This window comes from Euprymna scolopes, chromosome 32, assembly GCF_053919585.1.
Source record: "Euprymna scolopes isolate OS-2025 chromosome 32, ASM5391958v1, whole genome shotgun sequence".
NCBI lineage: Eukaryota > Metazoa > Mollusca > Cephalopoda > Sepiida > Sepiolidae > Euprymna > Euprymna scolopes.
This window is the reverse complement of record NC_136513.1, coordinates 39,372,912-39,393,287: the sequence shown is the minus strand read 5'-3', so window position 1 is coordinate 39,393,287 and position 20,376 is coordinate 39,372,912. Positions and strand designations below refer to the sequence as shown.

Below are 20,376 nucleotides of genomic sequence, written 5' to 3'. Positions count from 1 at the left end.
TTTTTGTTTTATGTCATTCTTCTCTCTCTTGCTATTTCTCTTTTTGTGTGTGTTTGTATATATGTATTGTAAAATTATATCTCGCTCTCTCTCTCCCTCCCTCCCTCTCTATCTCTCTCTCTCTCTCTCTCTCTATATATATATATATATATGTAAAGTTGGTTCGTTCTAAACGAATAAAACCATATTTCTACGTTACAAATTTATTTGAAATTTTCAGACAACCCATCTTTAGAGTCGAGGTATGTTTTTATGTTATTAAAATAAATTTACCTCGCGAATTATTAAAATTAAAATATTAAATTAACCGTTACTGCGAATCTGTTCTGTTGATAAAACTGAACTTCCGGTTCGATTCATTGCACAGCCACGAATTGACGAAAGATTTAATTTTCTGTTAACTCGATAAGTAAAACAAAAAAACAAAAAAAACTTACTCATGCAGAGAGTGATCCGTGCTGAAATAATAATGTTATTATTTAAAAAGCCATTCTTAACATGGGGAAGGGAGGGTGTTTTGTACCTATTCTGTACTTTAATCTTACAATTGAATAAAAACATATCATAAACTTTAATTAAACGTGGAAAACGATTTAAAAAAAAATAGCGCGGATCACTCTCTGCATTAGCACACACACACACACACACACACACATACACACACACACACACACACACAAAAATCCCATATTTTAAAAATTTAAATTCATTTATGTACTTACCAATTTTTAAATTTTATTTATGTTAAGGCTTTTCACTCATGAAACATTACGTTTTAATTGTTTCGTTTCTTTTCACGGCATTGTTTACATAAAAAAGTTTGTTTTAACTTTTTCTAAACTATTTCATTTTTACGACATGCCTCAACGTATTATAAAAACCCTAACCCCCCATGTTAAAAAAACGCCCTTCTATAAACCTCGAAAGCCGTTCTTAATATGGGGAGGTTGTTCATTCCGAAAACCGTTTTTCCATGGGGAAGTTAGGGTGTTTATAATATGCTGGGGCGAGTCGTAAAATTAACGAAGTTGCTATCTATTATTTATTGCAAAAATTGCTTGAAATTTATTTATTAAACAAAAAAAATTACATTTTGGTACTCCTTGGGCGTTGAGTTCCATGGCGACCAGTAGAAAAAAAATAATAGTCGTTCCCTTAGTCTCCCACCCCACCCCGCACGTAACATATTTTATTTACTGACGTTACCGTAACTAAACGATTATCTGTCACATTTACAAACATTTATTTATTTATTTTGAAAAAAGTTTTACTTTTTATGAATATTAAAAGAAAAATGGGTACTCATGCAGAGAGTAATCCATGCTGAAATAATAACGTTATTATTTTAAAAAAAGCCATTCTTAACATGGGGAGGGGAGGGTGTTTTGTACCTATTCTGTACTTTAACTTTGCAATTGAATAAAAAAAACACGATTTAAAAAATAGCGCGGATCACTCTCTGCATTAGCACCGAAAAATGTTACTAAACATTTATTAATAATTTCTCACTTTTACAAACATTTGATTTTAAATTTCTTTTTAAATGACGACTTTTATCGACTTTTTTTTAAATATCCCACCCCCAAATGGTGTTTATTCCGAAATCCGTTGTTAACATGGAGAGGTTGAGGGTGTTTATTCTGAAAGCCGTTCTTAACATTTGTGGAGGTGGACCTAATGTAAAAAAAAAAAAAATAAATAAAAAAAAAAAATCATTTACTGATAACTTCTCACTTTTACAAATATTTTTTAATTTACATGCGCGGATGAACAAATTGTTGAATAGTGCGAAAACAAAACGTTTTTGTAATAAACTTCGGGATAATTTTTTGGGTAAATATTTACATTTAGGTCCACCTCCACAATTTTCTTTTTTAAATGACGACTTTTATTGATAAATAAATTTACTTCTCCGCAACTTTTATTGATAAATAAATCTACTTCTCTGCCACGGGCACTGAACCCCTCCTTTTTTGAATAACCTTTACGGAGATGGTCCCAACGTCTGCCACGTTCTGAGCTCGGGGAGAGGCTGTCTGACGTAGGCGGTGTCGATGCAGAAAATTACCCCTTCAATAAAGTGCCCAGTTGTTAACTTAAGGAGAAAAAACCCGTTCCAATAATTAGAATTTTAATTTTTTTTTATTATAAACAGATCAAATAATTAGAATTTTAAAAAATTAACAGTTCAAATAATTAGAATTTTACAAAATAAACAGTTCAAATTTTTGATAATTCAACAGTTCAAATAATTGGAATTTTACAAAATAAACAGTTCAAATAATTAGAATTTAAAAACAAAAAAAAAACAGTCCACATGATTAGAATAGTTCCACGTGGTTAGTTAACCCTGTAAAATTCTGTGATTTGTTTCACAATATTTGTAAAAGCATCTGTCTGTGACATATCGCATATTTTAGGGTAAGGTTAATTTTCTGCCTCGCCACCGCCTACGTCAAACGGCCTCTCCCCGAACTCAGAACGAGGCGGACGTCGGGACCATTTCCGTAAAGGATAGCCCCCCTTTTTTTTAATAGTATTTTCGGGTGAGTATGCTGACAACAAATATCAGTTAAATTTGGCAAATAGCCCCCCCCCTCCAAAAGTGGTATTTATTCCGGAAGCTGTTCTTAAGATGAGGAGGTTGGGGGGTGATTATAAGGTGGACCTAATCTAAAAAAAACAAAAAACAAAAAAAAAACAAATTTTTTATGCGCACATAAGCAACTATTTTTTATTAACTTTTTTTTAAACTTTTTTATTCAAAAATTAGTAAATTTCAATAAATAGAATAATAAATCATTTATTATTAATGTGTTTTTGGTTTTGTGTTGAATGGAACTTTTTTTTCACTACAACAATAATGAACCAATTTAAATCTTCCGGCATGCGTTTAAGGGTTACGAAATTATCAATGAATCGTTTTGTTACTAAGCCAACGTCAGTAAATAAAAAAATGTTACGTGCGCATGCATTAGCTTTGACTGGGGGGGGGCTCAGGGAGCGACCATTAAATAATTATGATGGTCGCCATGGAACTCAACGCCCAAGAAGTACCTAAAGTGGCACTTATGCACTTATGTTATCGTGCTATTTTTTAAAATAGTATTTTCCTGTTAAATTCAAATTTTACAATATGTTTTTCTTTTATTTATTTGTTAAGTGAAAGTACAGATAACCCGGTCGGTTTCTAATGCAGAGGAAAATCTAGCCCCCCCCCAGAAAAGGGGTACTCTGGATAATAACAAAACATTAAAATTGCCTCAGTCTCGAAAGATTTCTTCTCTACTGAACGAGGAAAAAAACAGTGAAGTGTAGTTCACCTTCTGTTTCTCTCGCCCTCTCTCTTCCTCTCTTAATATCTCTCTTTATCCATCTCTCCCTTTCCCTCTCTCAATCTATCTTTCTCTCTATATTACCCTCTCCATCTCTCTTTGAGCCCCTTTCTCTCTCTAACTCCCTCTATCTCTCTCCTTTCCTCTGTCTCATCCCTCTCTGTTTCTAACTCTCCCCCTCTCTCTGTTTATCTATCAATCCATTTATCTCTCTATCTCCTTCTCTTTCTCTATTTTCCTCTCACTTTCTCTTTTCTATCTATATATCTTCCTCTCTATCCGTCCATCTCTAATCCCTCATCCTATTTTAGTCTCCTAAATTAATTACAGTGAATAAGGCATTGTCAAAACATGGATAAATCCTATTTTAGTCACCTAATTTACTGACTGTGAGAATAGAAGTTATTTGAAATTACTGCTACCTTGAACAGCACCAGAAGTAACTGGTAAAACCTTTCTAATTAAATTGATTTTGGCAGCCATTTGGTAACAAAATGACATAGCCTTAGCCCTTGCTGCATGAGGAATACCTTCGACCTTGCTGACAAGTAGAAGAATTATTTATTCTACTTTAAAACATTCAATTTTTCAAAAATCTCATGTTCGACATCTCCAAAACATCCAATATGGGGAAAAATATTGCAGAAATGCAAACTTATTGTTTAGGATGAATGCACAATGGTACGCAAAAAATCACTTGAGGCTCTTGGTCGATCCTTGCAAGATTTGCGTCGCAATGTCAGACCATTTGGGAATGCAGTAATATGGCTTGCAGGAGATTTCAGACAAATGTTACCTGTTATTCTTCAATCAACACCAGCAGATGAAATAAATGCTTGCCTCAAATACTCTACATTTTTGTTCCATGTGAAGACATTAAACTTAACTCAAAATATGCATGTACAGTTGCAGACTGTTCGATCCGCACAACACTTTTGCATCACTTGTGGGAAATTGGGTACGAAAAAGTGCCAGCTGATCAGAGTTAAGGGCAAAATTCTTTGACTTTTAACTTCTGTAATTTCTGTTGTGAAAGCAGATAAAGTGGTTAATTATCCAACAGTTATATTTGCCAGGCATGCCACCGCATGTATTGCAACTGAAATTTGGTGTACTAATTATCATGTTGTGAAATATAAACCAATCCAAGCTTTGCAATGGCACATAGCTTGCAGTAAAAAAAAATTAACAAACAATATCATAGAAACAACAATCTTAACAGCACCTTTCACAGATGAATATATCTTCATTCCATGCATTCCTATGATTCCACCGGATACATCATTACACTTTAGCAAATTGCACTTTCCAATTTTATTGTCATTTGCAATAACCATCAACAAAGCACATTAAATTATTGTAAAGAAACACCCACATAAACCATAAATTAAACATAAAAACAAATTATTAAAAAAAACAATCACAAACTCATGTTTAACTAAATAAGTAAAAAAAACCCAAAACACTCGAAATTTTATTTTCATAAAAACAATAAAAAAGTCATGTTCATTCTATTTTTTCTCTTAGACACGAATATATTTCTGACTTACAAATGCGGTAGAGACTCATATTATTTTTACTTTCTATGATTTTTACATACCCGCGTTTTTATTGGTTACAAAATGGGTGACTGATTTATCAGAACGTTGTAACTAAAAATTAAGGACCCCTTTAAAATGTCGAAATAATAATAATTGTTTTTTTTCAATTGTTTTTTTTTTCATAATCTGGTTAATTAGTGTCCAATCAATCCAGTGAAAATTAAAAAAAAAAAACTATAAGTATAGAAATTACGCATGCGGGTGATGGTTGTACAACTCCGCCAGTAACGTTGCCTTTCGCACTTTTACAAACATTATTTACGTTAGCTTAATTCTTTTCATAAATAATAATAAAAAAAACATTTATTGATAATTTGTCACGTGTGCAAACATTCATTTATTTATTTATGTTGGCTTAACTCTTTTCATGAATAAAAAAGTTTTACTCTTTAAGAATAATAAAAGGATAAAGTTACTAAACATTTATAAAAGGAAAAAAGTTACTAACTTACGTGTGCTTAACTCTTTTTATGAAGGCCAGAGGAATAGTTGGCCGAAACGTCGTGAAACAACAACTAATAAAGATGAGAATAATAATCCGCAATAAATAAAAATGGTGCTAATGCAGAGAGTGGTCCGCGCTATTTTTTTAAATCGTATTTCCACGTTTAATTAAAGTTTTATATGTTTTTTAATTCAATTGAAAGGTTAAAGTACAGAATAGGTACAAAACGCCCTGCCGTCTCCATGTTAAGAATGTCTTTTTAAATAATAATGTAACTATTTCAGCATGGATCACTCTCTGCATGAGTACCCTAAAAATTAATATAAATATTTTTATAATTCGCCATGTTAAATTATTTTAATAACATGCACACATTCCTTGAGTTTACAGATAGATTTTCTGAAATTTTCAATTAAATTGGTCATGTAGAAATATGGGGTTATTGACTTTGAACAAACCAAGAATTGCATTCATTTATATATATATATATATATATATATATATATATATATATATATATATATATATAATAATTTTTTTTAGGGAAATCATAGATTGAAGCTCAGACGAGCACTTGAAATGAAAATAAAGAAACTTACTTACATTGAAAATAAAGAAACGTACTCGTAACGTAACGGTGAAAAAAAAATGTTGAAAAATGACGAAAGTTTGCATTGTTTAATTTATTTTTTGCTTCTTTTTATTTTATTCAAATTTCTCAACCGTAAAGTGAATTCATACACTAGATAAATGCATACAAATCGGATTGATTCACATTTAGAAAATGTGCCTACAATTGTGGCTGTGTTGACTATGAGTGGTTAATAGTCCGGGGTAGGCAGGGTAATCTGGATTTTCCTATGTACAAGGAAGTCTACACTATCAACAAAGCTCTAACCTCTTTCTCATCGCCACAATCTTGCATCCCTGTGCCTGTTTTACAAGTAATTTAATGGAATGTGTTCTCCGACCTACATATCCCCGCTTGACTCATTTATCAAAAACATGTCCACCTCTTCATTGTATACCACCGTAGGTACCGAAAGACTTCTATTCTAATACATTATTTCCTCAGATTGTCGCACTTAAGAATTCTCTCTGTTTCTCCTTCTATCATCATCATCATCATCATCATCATCATCATCATCATCATCATCATCATCATCATCCCTGCTGTTTTGACATCGTCAGCATCCACGCCTCCCCAAATTGTACAGCCCTGGTAATCTCAGGAACGCAAGTAAAGATGGAAGTTTCCCGTTGCTTTTCGTCTTGATTCGGAGATACATCTCCTCCAGTGAGTTAAACGCGCCCCCAGATACCAACCTGGAAATTTGTACGACTCAGCGCGGTACATACAGCGCTTGGTTTCCGAAATGACCACCATTTCGCACTGGCCAGACTCATCATTGCTTTACTTCGGTGATCCGGTGAGAACCGGTGCATCAATTTGTTTTGCCGTATATCGTTAAATGAAATATGGAGTGACATCTTGCCTATCTCTTTAATTAATCCCTTGTAAATATTGCCCAGAATATTCGACATTTACGATTAGGTGGCAGTATGTCTTCTTTTAGGTGAACGGGAGTGATAAATAAAATGATTGACAATTAATTTTTTTTGACACTAGCGGCTGCACCGCGTCGGCACACACAACGCCGTCAAACACAAAATAGAGTACACTCAACATCGTCTTACCATCAACCTTACCCTGTGGAGTCGGAGTATGGGAAAGTCCATATGCACAAAATAAAAATCACTGAAAAAAACAAAAATACCCTAAGGGTAAAGATAATGAGTAAACGTCGAATAAAATGATCGATAAAATTTTTACGAACTTACCAGGATTCGAACTTGGAATCTTCTGATCCGGAGTCAGACGCGTTATCCATTGCGCCACAAGTTCTGTCAATATTTTGAAAGATGTTACCGTTACAGTATACAGGCAGTGCTAAATTCCGTTGACGTCGGCAGATAACTTTTTCGACATTGCACGAAACGGCCCCAAAATTTCGGCTTTTTCTGTGACTCGGCGTTGTTCGTTACGAACAATATATCCAAAACAACAAAAAAACACGAATAAACCTAGAACCCCATCCTCAAACGTAGACCCCTACTATCATGTCTCCTTTTCCAACATCAGGGGTCTACGTTCCAACCTTCCAGAGGTTGAAACCCAATTACAGAAGACGAAACCGGACTTACTATTTCTAAGCGAAACTGGCATAGGGCCGACCACTTCCCTAGATCAGTTCATAATAAAAGGATACTCTAACTTAACAACAAAATCTGACCCCCAAAATCGCCATGGAGATGGAATATGTGCCTACATTAAAGATGGCTTCCCGTGTGGTAGAGATATCTCCAGAGAAAACCCTAATTTACCTCATATGTGCTTCCGGGTTGCACTTGCTTACACCACCGCCTTCATATTTGCCCTCTATCGCCCCCACAAAAGCAGAGTTACTGTTCTTAAGAGTATATCTGAGAAAATTGACCTAACCCTGTCTGCTCATCCTTCGGCTAACATTCACATTTGTGGTGACTTCAAAGTCCATAATGTGGAATGGCTGACCCACTCAAATAAGACAGATTATGAGGGACGGTTCTGTCATGATTTTGCCATTGCCTATGACCTCACTCAGAGTGTTCACGATACTACTGTGCCCGATACTACTGGTCAGTATGCAAGCTTTATAGACCTTTTTCTCACAACTTCCCCTGAGCTATGTTCATGTTCCGTTCTATCTCCGCTGGGATCCTCCGATCACACAGTTTATCAGTTAAGATAAAAATTAAATACAATAAGTCTTCAGATGTACCTATCCACCGTACTGTATATCGATACTCTATGGCTGACTGGGATAGCTTCCGTACATTCATATCTGATCTACCTCTGCATTCCATGTTTAAAAAGGATGTAACCTCTATTGTATCATACCTCACCGAATGGTTAATTGTAGGCATAGACCGATTCATACCATCCAAAAAATTTCAACAAAAACCTAACAGCCAGCCATGCTTCTCCCCAGAATGTGCTGCTGGGAGGGGATCTGACGTCTTTGCGGTTACGACCGTCGCCAAACCTGAAGTGCCTCATGTTTAAATTAATGTTTAATTAATGTTTTGCCTCATGTTTAAATTAATGTTTAATTAATGTTTTGCCTCATGTTTAAATTAATGCTAGACAACCGAGAGGAAAGGGTAACTTTAAAAAATATCAGCGAAAAAACGACCCCCATGTAGAAAAGTGCCTAGTTTAAGGTGAAGATATTGATGCTTTAAGCCATTTTTTCGATATTTGTCGTATTAAAGGTTGAACTTTAAAACGATACTGATCTTGGTAAAATCCGTTGCCTTTGTCGGAAGTATTAGGCACACATGCAAACATACATACATACATACATACATACATACATACATTTATATATTGGTAACTAAAATATTTTGACCCAAACCGAAGAAAAGCTTGCCCTATCTCGGAATACCCTTTATGTAAAATTTCAAATTTCAAATGTTACGTTTCCAACCTGTTTCCCTGACCAGGAAGAACAACACGCATCACTTCTAGATCTGTTTTTGACCACAGTTCCCGATGACTGCATAGCGAAGGCCCACAGCCCACTCGGGAACGCTGATCATGCAGTGATAATGGTTGAAATCGCCCGAAACTCTAGACCCAAAACTGAAGAGCCAGTGCTCAAAACAACGAGATATTATAATAAGGCTGACTGGGAAGCCATCAGGGAACTAATTAGAGATGCTCCATGGAAAAATATTTTCTCTCTCCCTGCTGAACAGTGTGCGAACGAGACCACTGACTGGTTCAAAACTGCAATCGAAGCGCATGTTCCCATGCGGAAATTTTATAGTAAGCCCCACTCTCCCCAATGGTTTACGTCGACTTGTGCAACTGCCATTACTCAAAAGCAGCATGCATACCGTAGGTTTAACCGACATAAGTCCAGTTCAAACAGACTGAAGTATATAGAAGCTAGAAATAACGTTAAGAAAGAAATAGCGACAGCTAAGAGAGAATTTACGGAAACCACTAAAAAGCGCATCGAAGCACAAAAACTAGGAACTCGAGACTTCTGGAAAATCTACAACAGTGTAGTAAATAATGGGCAATCAACAATTCCCCCACTAACCAACAATCACGAGGTTGTCTCCTCAGCAACCGACAAGGCTAACATGCTTGCCAGTCGGTTTGCCTCAAACTCCACACTGGACCCTTCCAACCACCCCCTACCTGACTTTCCTATGCGGACAGACGCCACACTAGACGATCTGAAAACCACCCCTGCTCAGGTGCATGCTATCATAAAAAACCTTGACACCTCAAAAGCATGTGGACCCGATCTTATCCCAGCTGTGCTATTAAAAAAAGTGCTCAGCCGAAGTAGCTCCAGTTCTCTCCAAACTCTACAACAAATGTCTTAATGAAGCTTGCTTTCCGGGCTGTTGGAACACTGCTTCTGTTGTACCAGTATTCAAGAATTCTGGCGAAAGGACAGACCCATCAAATTATCGCCCCATTAGCCTCCTCCCACTTTTTGCCAAAATATTTGAGACCATAATTAACCATGCTCTAGTCCATCATCTTACAGATGCTAAACTACTGACTGACAAACAATATGGATTTAGACAAGCCCGTTCCACAGCAGACATCCTCACCGTGATCTCTGAACGTATATACCAATCACTGGACAAAGCAGGGGAAGGCAGAGCGGTAGCTCTAGATATATCTAAGGCTTTTGACAGGGTATGGCATGAGGGTCTCCTCAGTAAAATCAGATCATACGGTATCACTGGTAGAATACTTAACATAATTAAATCCTTCTTAGATAAGAGAAAAATCCAGGTAGTCCTAGACGGTCGCACATCTAAACAATATGATATAAATGCGGGAGTGCCCCAGGGTTCTATCCTTGGACCTCTATTGTTCCTGATATTCATAAATGACCTCCCCGACAACATTGCCTCTGAGATGGGTATATATGCTGATGACACTACACTCTATGGCAGACACGACAGGAAGACGAATGAACACATCTCTAAAGAAATGGCAGAAACACTAGAGGAAGACCTCCAATCTGTAGTGGAATGGGGACAAAAGTGGTTGGTCGCGTTCAATGCTGCCAAGACTAAACTAGTTTCATTCAATAATTACAAGAAACCCTCTCTACCACCAATAGCAATGGCCAACGACTCTTTATCTGAGAGTCCATCTTTCAAACTCCTTGGCCTAACGTTCACAGGAAACATGAGCTGGAACAATTACATTGAAGGCATTGCCAGGGCCGCTGCAAGAAAGGTGGGCTCTCTCTACCGTGCTAGAAAACTACTAACACCCGAAAGTATCCTGTACCTCTATAAGGCCACCATTCGCCCATGTATGGAGTATTGCTGCCACATCTGGGCTGGTGCATCTGCTACTAGTCTCTCGCTCCTTGACAAGGTTCAAAAGAGAGTCGCAAATCTGATAGGCCCTGAACTGGCATCTAAGCTTCAGCCTCTGTCCCATCGACGAAATGTTGCATCCCTCTGCCTGTTCTACAAGTATTTTAGTGGTGAATGCTCTGATGAACTGCAATCACTTGTGCCCCCACGACGCGAGCACCCTCGACAAACCCGACAGGCTACTAGATTCCACCCCCACACTGTAGAGGTCCCTAGATGTAAAAGATCTTTTTACTCCAATAGTTTCTTCCCCAGAACCGCAAGACTCTGGAATTCCATTCCAGGTCCCTGCTTCCCCAACAGTACTGACGTGCAGAAGTTCAAGTGTAACGTGAACCGACACCTTGCTGCCCAAATCCCTACATAGTACCCCAGTAGTTGTTGCCCCTGATAGTAGCCCCCTACACCAAAGTGGCAATTTGCCTTGTTTGGGGTGAAAATGTAATAAAAAAAAAAAAAATAAAAAAAAAAAAATGTTTAGACCAGAAATTTTCTGAGTAATTTGGTAGAGATGCAGAGGTTAATTTTTTTAAAACTTTGACCCCTATTATGACCCCTTAACATTTATTGTTTTGGGCTCAAATCATGTTATTAAGTTAGATCTATGTCCAAGAAATCTATATCTAAAATTTCAAGTCCTTAGACCAAAAATTGTCGGACGAGTTTGGTAGAGTTCTCAAAAGTCAAATAGTTGAACTTTGACCCTTAACAGCCAAATTTCTGACCGAAAACAGATTACAAAGATTTTCCTAAACTTCAGTACCCTCTTTATCAAATTTCAAGTCTTTAGACTTAAAAGTGACAAAGTTATTACGTAGGGAAATGTACACAAACACAGACACAGACACATTCACTTTTATAGATATACTAGCATTGGTGCCCAGCGTTGCCCGGGTGTTTGGAGGTGTATCTTGAGCAAAACAAAACCCCCCAAAACGGTCAATTTTTGTTTAAATTTGACCCCTATCATGACCCCTTAACATTTATTATTTTGGGCTCAAATCAAGTTATTAAGTTAGATCTATGTCCAAGAAACCTATATCTAAAATTTCAAGTGTTTAGACCCCAACTAGTCAGAAGAGTTTGGTAGAGTTCTCAAAGGTCAAATCGTTGAACTTTGACCCCTTTAACAGCCAAATTTCTGGGCGAAAACCAATTATATAGATTTTCCCAAATCTAATATCCTGTATATCAAATCTCGAGTCTGTAGACTAAAAATTGACAGAGTTATTGCGTAGGGAAATATACACAGACAGACAGACAGACGCACAGACACACAGACAGACACACAGACACGTTCATTTTTCTAGATATACTAGCATGGGTACCCGGCGTTGCCCGGGTGTTTGGAGGTGTATGCTGTGCAAAAAAAAAAAAGGTTAATTTTTTTAACTTTGATCCCTATTATTACCCTTTAACATTTATTGTTTTGGGCTCAAATCAAGTTATTAACTAAGAGTCATGTCCAGGGAAGATATATCTTCTTGGAGCAAAAAATAAAAAATAAATAAATAAAAAATAAAATAAAAATAAAAAACGGTCAATTTTTTAAACTTTGACCCCTGTTATGACCCCTTAACATTTATAGTTTTGGGCTCAAATCAAGTTATTAAGTTAGATCCATGTGCAAGAAACCTATATCTAAAATTTCAAGTGCTTAGACCAAAAATTGTCGCAGGAGTTTGGTAGAGTTCTCAAAGGACAAATCGTTGAACTTTGACTCCTTAACATCCAAATTTCTGGCCAAAAACCGATCACATAGATTTCCCAAATCTCAATTCCCTGTGCATCAAAGTTCGACTCTGTAGACTAAAAATTGACAGAGTTATTGCGTAGGGAAATGTACACAGACACACAGACACGTTCACGTTTATAGATATATAGATAGATATACACACATATAAATAAATAAACATTTAGAATTTTATTAATAGTATAAATGGAAAGAATAATTTGCTGTAAATAAGAACTGAAAGCGCCCCAAAAACGTTTTATGTGCACGGTGAAATTGTGTTTCCTGTCGTTATATCTGTTTAGATAAGATGTTGGGTGCATATAAGCCTACGTGTTTTGTTATATGTTTTCTTTTTTTTGTTTTTCACTAGCTTGCCATCGCTTATCAAACCCCAGAAGCCATTCGTGGGTAAGGTTACAGATTGTCAGAGGAGACAACACAACAATGATAGAAAAATGTTGACATTGCGTAAGACCAATTGACTGATTTAAAGACGACTTGTTTGCATTGGACTTGAAAACGAACATGTTATAGTCAGCAACAAAGTAGTCACACCTATTGCGTTCCACAGACAGGCAGAACTAGAAACGGAAGTATTGCTCTTGGAATTTTCGTTTAGTTTTAGACACAGGTAAATAGTAAAGGAAATTGTTGACAGTGGCTGTAGCTAAACGAGTGTTTGCTGTGGATATTTTACGGGAGGTAGAGCAACATTGATTAAGTTAAGCATATACCATGAAAATAACAATAGAACATATTTCGAAGCCGGTCTTATACACGGTCAAGGTTGGAAATGATGCTCCGATCAGACCCATCTCAGAATATTTGTCCCTCATACAGATAAAGTGCTGAGTCGAGAGTTAGATAATTCAGTGTGTGTATTGACTTACGTGTACAGACATTCGTTTCGCAAGGTGTATTTACTAAAGAACTGCATATATCTATGAACTTGTGTGCATGTTTGTCCGTTGATTGGCGTTTGCATGTGTCACCGAGTGTTGAATTTATTACCGGAGAAATTCTCTCGGTCTCGCGCCAGGAACCGGGATGAGCCGTTGAAGACGTATCTACGTATACAGAAATAGAGTGAATGCACTGGAATAAAGAGTCCCATCAAGAGTGTGAATATTGCTAAGAGCCGTTCTGATGCTTATTGACATATGGACGCCTTTTCATTCTGATCGAAACGAAGAGAGAGAAAGATATTTTTTTGGTTTTTATTTTCATTTTTTTTTTCATGCAGCGTCCAGATATTATCTTATTGGCTTAAACAAAAAGTTGATAAAACATTGCATCCAATTAAACCTCGATATATAAATACAATATTTCTGTCGCTGCTATTTTCCACAGAATATATATTATTTGTATGCCTTCATAAGATCCAAATATACGGCACGGTCTCCATGTCCATTCAAAGTGCAACATGTCTTCTGTCTTAAACTAAGGCAAGTTTTTTTTAAATTTTAGTGACATGATAGGGCGAATCTATGAGATTATGCCTCGCAGTAAAAACCGAACGCAACAGAAAAGGAAAATCAGAGAATAACCGACTTAAACCCAAGGCAAATAGATGCCAGGTTCATGTGTAAAACTGATACTCTACTCTTAATTCTTGAATAATTATTTTTAGTGTGTTTACAAAGACAAGCAGAATCTAATTTTTAAAGAGGGGGGTAATGGTAAACTGGCATAAAGGCCTACTTCACAAGATTTCCAGTTACGATATCACTGGTAATGTTTTCTCAATAATTAAATTATTTCTCTCCAATAGGCTCATAAGAGAAGTGGTTGATGGTCAGAAATCAGAGGCTCACAGTATTAATGCTGGAGTCCCTCAGTGGTCAATCCTGGCGCCAACTCTTTTTCTAATCTACATCAATGATCTCCCTAAGCACATACTTAAATCATTCGTTGACATCTATGCTGATGACACGACCATCTACGGCAACACATCAAAGGCTGTAAATGACAAAGTTCTCTGATTGTCTCTCCTCTGATCTCGAGCACGTGGTTCAATGGGGGAAGAGGTGGCTGGTTATCTTTAATGCATCTAAAACCAAGCTCCTATCTTTACATCATCAACGCTCTGATCCCCATCTGGCATCAATTGAAATGGATGGCTCTCGTCTTGGAAAAGCCCCATGTTTTGACACGCTTCTGGGCTTGACCTTTACTCCTGATCTGAAATGGAACACGTACATCAAGTCTGTTGCCAAGGTTGCTGGAAAGATGGTGGGATCCTTCTACTGCTGAAGAAGATATCTCACTACTGATGCAATTCTATATCTACATAAAAGCCCAAGGATGGAATACTGCTTCCATATCTGGGCAGGAGCTGCTAAAAAAGCCTATCATTCCTTGACAAAGTACAAAATAGACTACGTGGCTTAGTTGGGGGATGCCCTTTTCTCTTCCCTGCAACCTCTCTCCCATAGAAGAGACGTTGCGGCCTATCTTTGTTTTATCGTTATTTCCATGGCAGGTGCTCGTCTGAGCTCAAATCTCTAGTCCCCCTCGAAAATCTTTTACGAAAAACACCCGTCTAGCTGAAACCACTGTCAAAAAATTTACCCACTCTTTATCTGTGCCTAAATCAAAACGTAGATTCCATGAACAAAGCTTCTTTCTTAGAACTGCACGCCTGTGGAACTCTGTTTCGTCTGCTTGCTTCCCACCTGTCTACAACCTGAATGTCTTCAAGTCCAACGTAAACAAATTCCTGATTAACCGCCCCCTTAAGTAGACCTTTTTATTAAACCCCCACACTAACGTACTGTACATGCAATAACCCTTATCCCTGAGTGGATTCCGGGCCTTGATATGTGGTGATCACCTTGTAAAAAAAAAATGCTCACCGGACAAAATTCGACGAAAATAATTCAAACAATGAAACAAGTTCACCAATGAAAAAAAATGTTTTTTCTTAAAAATTTAAAGTAATAATACTAACGATTTCTATATCTTTTTTTATATAATTATCAATAAATGTTTACGAATATTTTTTCGTAATAAAAATGCATTTATTTTATCTCTAAACATTTTTCTGAAATTATTGAAGCGCTTTGCTTTTATTTCGCTAAATCGCAAATATAACATTTTGTTATGAAAAAATATTATTACAACTCCGAAACTTGTGCGGATTCTCCTAAAAAATCGTTGTTTTAATTGCATTTCATGTAAACAGCATGAAAAAAATAAGTCGTAAAATAAAAATCATACCACGAATATTAATTTTGCATATAGATTCAAGATAAAATTATAATTTTAATTCATTAGACCAGAATATGTTTTGGAATATTTTGTTTCACTATGATGTCCTTTGCAAAACGGTTACATATAGTATTTTGCAATTACTTACGATACCGTCTCGGCCGGACAGTTATAGTTTTTCGGTCATTTTATGCGGGCGAACAGTTTTGAATAGAAAGATCGCCGGAAAAAAAGAGCCGAGGAAAAGAAAACGAACAAAGTTCACTGACAGTCTAAACAAGGCCGATAGCCATTAGTCGCGTGCTCTCGTGTAATCAATGAATGCGTGAATGTAGGATTGACATGAAATTCTTAAAGATAAAGTAAAATGACCGAAAAATGGGCTAAAATGATTTAAATAAATAAAAAGTAAATGACTTAGAATGACTTTAATGAACTTAAGGATTAATTGAATGACCTTAAGAATGACTTGAATGCTTAAAAAATAACTGAAATTCTTAAAAATAACTTGAATGATCTGGAGAATGACGTGACTTGCTTTGAGACTGACTGGTTGTAAAGTGGGTGATCATTTTACATTAAATTAATACATAAAAGTGATTCCCACTTAATATCACAATAAGTACAGCATATAGTAAGAGCAGATACTACACTTTGATGACCAAGAAAAGGGTACTTATTTGCTCCCCCACCGAGCAAATTATGCACAAGGGCGATTTTTAATGTGAGGAGTGAAGGGGAAATGGAGACCAACTCCCCGGGGAGTAGGGGAGCTGGATAATGACAATTGGTGTGAAGGGTTAGTATTTATTTGCTCCCCCACCGAGCAAATTAGGCACAAGGCCGATTTTTAATGTGAGGAGTGAAGGGGAAATGGAGACCAACTCCCCGGGGAGTAGGAGAGCTGGATAGTGACAATTGGTATGAAGGGTTGCCCCTACATTGACCAAGGTCTTATATGTGGGGTTGTCCTCACATATGGCCTTTGCTTGCAGTAGGCATTTATTTGCTCCCCCACCGAGCAAATTAGGCACAAGGCCAATTTTTAATGTGAGGAGTGAAGGGAGGGGAAGGGAAAAAGGGGACCAGCTCCCGAGAGGTAGGAAATGGGAGCTGGTTAAAGGTCAGGTATGTGGGGTTGCCCCCACATCTGGTCTTTGCTTGCAGTATCTGCCGGAACCGATACTACACTTTGATCTTGGCCAAAAGGCCAAGAAAAAAAGCTTAAAAAGCTAAGAACAGCATCTATTGACAACAGACCCTTAATCTTAACCAAAAATGCCAAGCACAAAATTGTTACGGACAGACCGACAGACCGACCGACCAACAGACCGAGTTACTTATAGAGTGGCTTGCACGCGACTAAAATGTCAATGAACGAATGCAGAGTGCACTGAAGAGCCATTAACAAAAACGATCATGGAAATGATTTTTTCAGTTTTTTTTATATAAAGCGGTTTTTAACTTTAAAGCGACAACTTTATCGTTTCACTCTTTATTCTCAGTTTCGCAATACAATAAAATAGCTTTTTGTCATGAACGTTTCTTTGAGTTCTCCTTTACACCAATTTTTCCTGTTGTCGAATAAAAGAGATGTGCGAGATATCGATTTACATAACTTTTAAACTTCTGCATGTTAATGCAGTGAGAGAAGCAGAAAGCTGCGATGGACATCCAAATTATAACAGTCCGAGTCTTTTAGAGTAGAACTTTCAGATTTCTAGGGACCTCTACATTGAATGAGTTTGGCTTTTTGGCCAAGATCAAAGTTTGAGGCTGTCGCCCATGTTTCTGCCTCTTCTGACGGATATGTTCAACCATTGGTTTGCTCAGGGATCCATCCCAGGGCAGGTGACCAAGGGAGTGATCACATTGCTGAAGAAAGGTGACGGGCATGGAGGGGAAGAGTTAGACGACTACAGGCCCATAACTCTGCTAAACACAGAGTTGAATATTTTGGCCAAGGTCCTGTCGAATCGGCTGCAGGTTGTTATCGACGAGTTGGTTGAACCGGAACAGAACTACGCTGTGAAGGGGAGATCGATTCAGAACAACTTGCACCTGATCCGCATGATCCTAGAGGGGGGAATAGATGACAACACGGAAGCCGCGCTGATAAACTTAGATCAGTCCAAAGCTTTCGATAGGGTCGACCATCGTTTCCTGGCATCTGTCTTAGAGGCCGCCGGTTTTAAACCGGACTTTTGCAAGTGGATCTCCATAATGTATCGACAGCCCATGGCTGTCGTGCAAGTGAACGGAAAGCGCTCGAAACCCTTTGTTATCTCTCGGTCGGTTCGTCAGGGTTGTCCGCTGTCGCCCCTGCTTTATGTCCTGGCTTTGGAGCCTCTTCTCCGCAAGCTGAGACATGGGGAGGCAAATTCGGCCCTGCGCGGAATGGCTCTGCCTGGCGGCTCAGCTGCCAAGGTATCCGCGTTCGCCGATGATGTCACGATCTTCGTGTCGGGCTTCAGAGACATTGAGGTCGTGTCGGAGGCACTCACACAGTACGAAAGAATTACAGGGGCCAAGATAAACCGCAACAAGTCGGTAGGACTGCGGTTGGGCGCATGGAGTGGCAACGCAAACCTCCCTGCGCCCTTCAGCTGGACAGATGGCCCGGTCCGGATCCTCGGCGTGTGGTTCGGACCGGGTCTCCAGCTTGACAAGAATTGGTTGGAGGTACGGTCAAAGGTGGAGGCTGCAGTCAATTCGTGGCTTCCTAGGAAACTTTCCTTAAAGGGTAGAGCTGAGGCGTGCGCCACTTACGTCTTTCCTCTCATCCTTTACCGACTGGCCGTACTTCCCCTGCCTGCACAACACCTAAAAGCTCTTGTCGAACTCTTGTCCTCGCTCCTTTGGGACAGAGGAAGACACTGGGTGAGCAGACAGGTCTGTATTCAACGTCCGTGTGAGGGAGGCTTGGGAATGCCGGACTTGAAGTGTCATCGAGATGCTGAGAGGCTAGCCTTCCTGAGCCACTATATGCAGGAGGACCAACCGTGGCACCCCGTGGTTACTGCCGCCTTCCCCGACCTCGTTCTCGACCCTTCCATCGAGAGCCGTCGCAGGCCGCGGGGAGAATCTGCCTACATGAAAGAGTGCCGAGCCGCGCTAAAACGACTACCAAGGTCCAGTGACCTTGTGACTGCTACCCGTAGGGAACTCCACAGGGATCTAGTGAAGGGGGCCGCTGACGACCCGCTATGCGCGCGTTTGGGGTGGCAGCAGAGTGAGATCCGCTCCGCGTGGAGCTGGGCGCCAGGTTCGAGTCATCTGAACAATTCGGAGTTCTCTCTGACCTGGCGATTGGCCCGAAATGCACTTCCACTCAACAACATACAATGCAGTTCTGGGTTTTTGGAGTCGCCTGATTGTCCCCGTTGTGGGACAACGGCCGTGGAAACTACGGATCACGCTTTCTTCGATTGCCGCGAACTCCGCCAGTACTGGTCGTATGTCAGTGGGGTGACGGCTCGCATCGATCCTTAGCATCCTCGCCCAATTACTGTATCTAATGTTGTGGACAACGTGAGGCCGCCGTGGGACCGGGAAAGACAAATGGTCTACGTTACGATCCTGGCCGTGGCGAGAATGGTGATTTGGACGTCGCGTCTGCAAGGTTGCCGGGGGGTGTTGTCTTTTTCTGATCAAGATCTGCTCGCTTTCTTTAAACACCAACTACGGGTGAAGATCAGATGTGATAGAAGAAGGCTGCATCGCGCGGCATTTGACAGAAGATGGATACATGTGGCAAGTCTGTGTGTACGAAGAGGAGCCAAATTTGAATACGTGTTCCCCGCCTAGGTGTGGAACGCGCAGTTCTGTAAAGTAAAATTAAACAAGTAGTCTCTCAGCTAGCTGAGTGTGTGTTCCATCCCTCCCCGATTAGGAAGCCTCCAAGATCCCCATCCCCTCTTACCTGCAATTTTTGTTCTCACCCCTTCCTCTAAATTTTACCCATCTTGGAGAAAAAGAAATACAAACTAACCTCCATCCCTTACCCACAAAAATTTTCTTTTCTCCATTCACCCCCATCTAGAGGGCATCCCCACCTAGAGACTGACACGCAGAAGCGAGGTTCCTTTTACAAACCTAGTGGAACGGGCAGTCTATCAATTAGACGGGGTTGGGAGGGTCCTACTAATCACCTTTTGTTTTTTCTTCCCCCGCCCTCGACACAAATGAATTATTGTTACCATTTTATTGTTATCTTTTTTGTTTTTACACGTCAATAAAAAATGTTTTAAAAATTGGGAGTTACTAGGACGTCCCCCAATATGAAAGGGTGAATGCGGTATTATGGTGAAAGAAGATACTAGCTGGGAGAAACTTTTGACTTTGTTTAGTTCTGGAGTGACAAGGATGACCAACGACCCCCAAAATCCCCCCTTTTGAGTTGGCCATGTGCCTAAGTTTTTTGTTCATCGTTGTTTTTTTTTCTGTATTTTTTTAACATGAATAAAAGATTTAATATCTCAAAGTGTAGTATCTGTTCTTCGGATGCGGCACTTCCATTTCTCGTTCTCTTTCGGTGGAGGGGAGTGCCTTCACGACTGAGCCAATTTTTATTTTTGTACGTTTTCT

The 20,376-nt window shown here is 38.8% G+C and overlaps 1 non-coding gene across 1 annotated transcript; it reads right to left on the bottom strand.

Moving 5' to 3' along the window:
* Window positions 1–7,214: 7,214 nt before the first annotated feature.
* On the bottom strand, window positions 7,215–7,287 carry Trnar-ccg (transfer RNA arginine (anticodon CCG)). Its single transcript has one exon. It is a non-coding gene; the product is annotated as a tRNA-Arg (tRNA).
* Window positions 7,288–20,376: the final 13,089 nt, after the last annotated feature.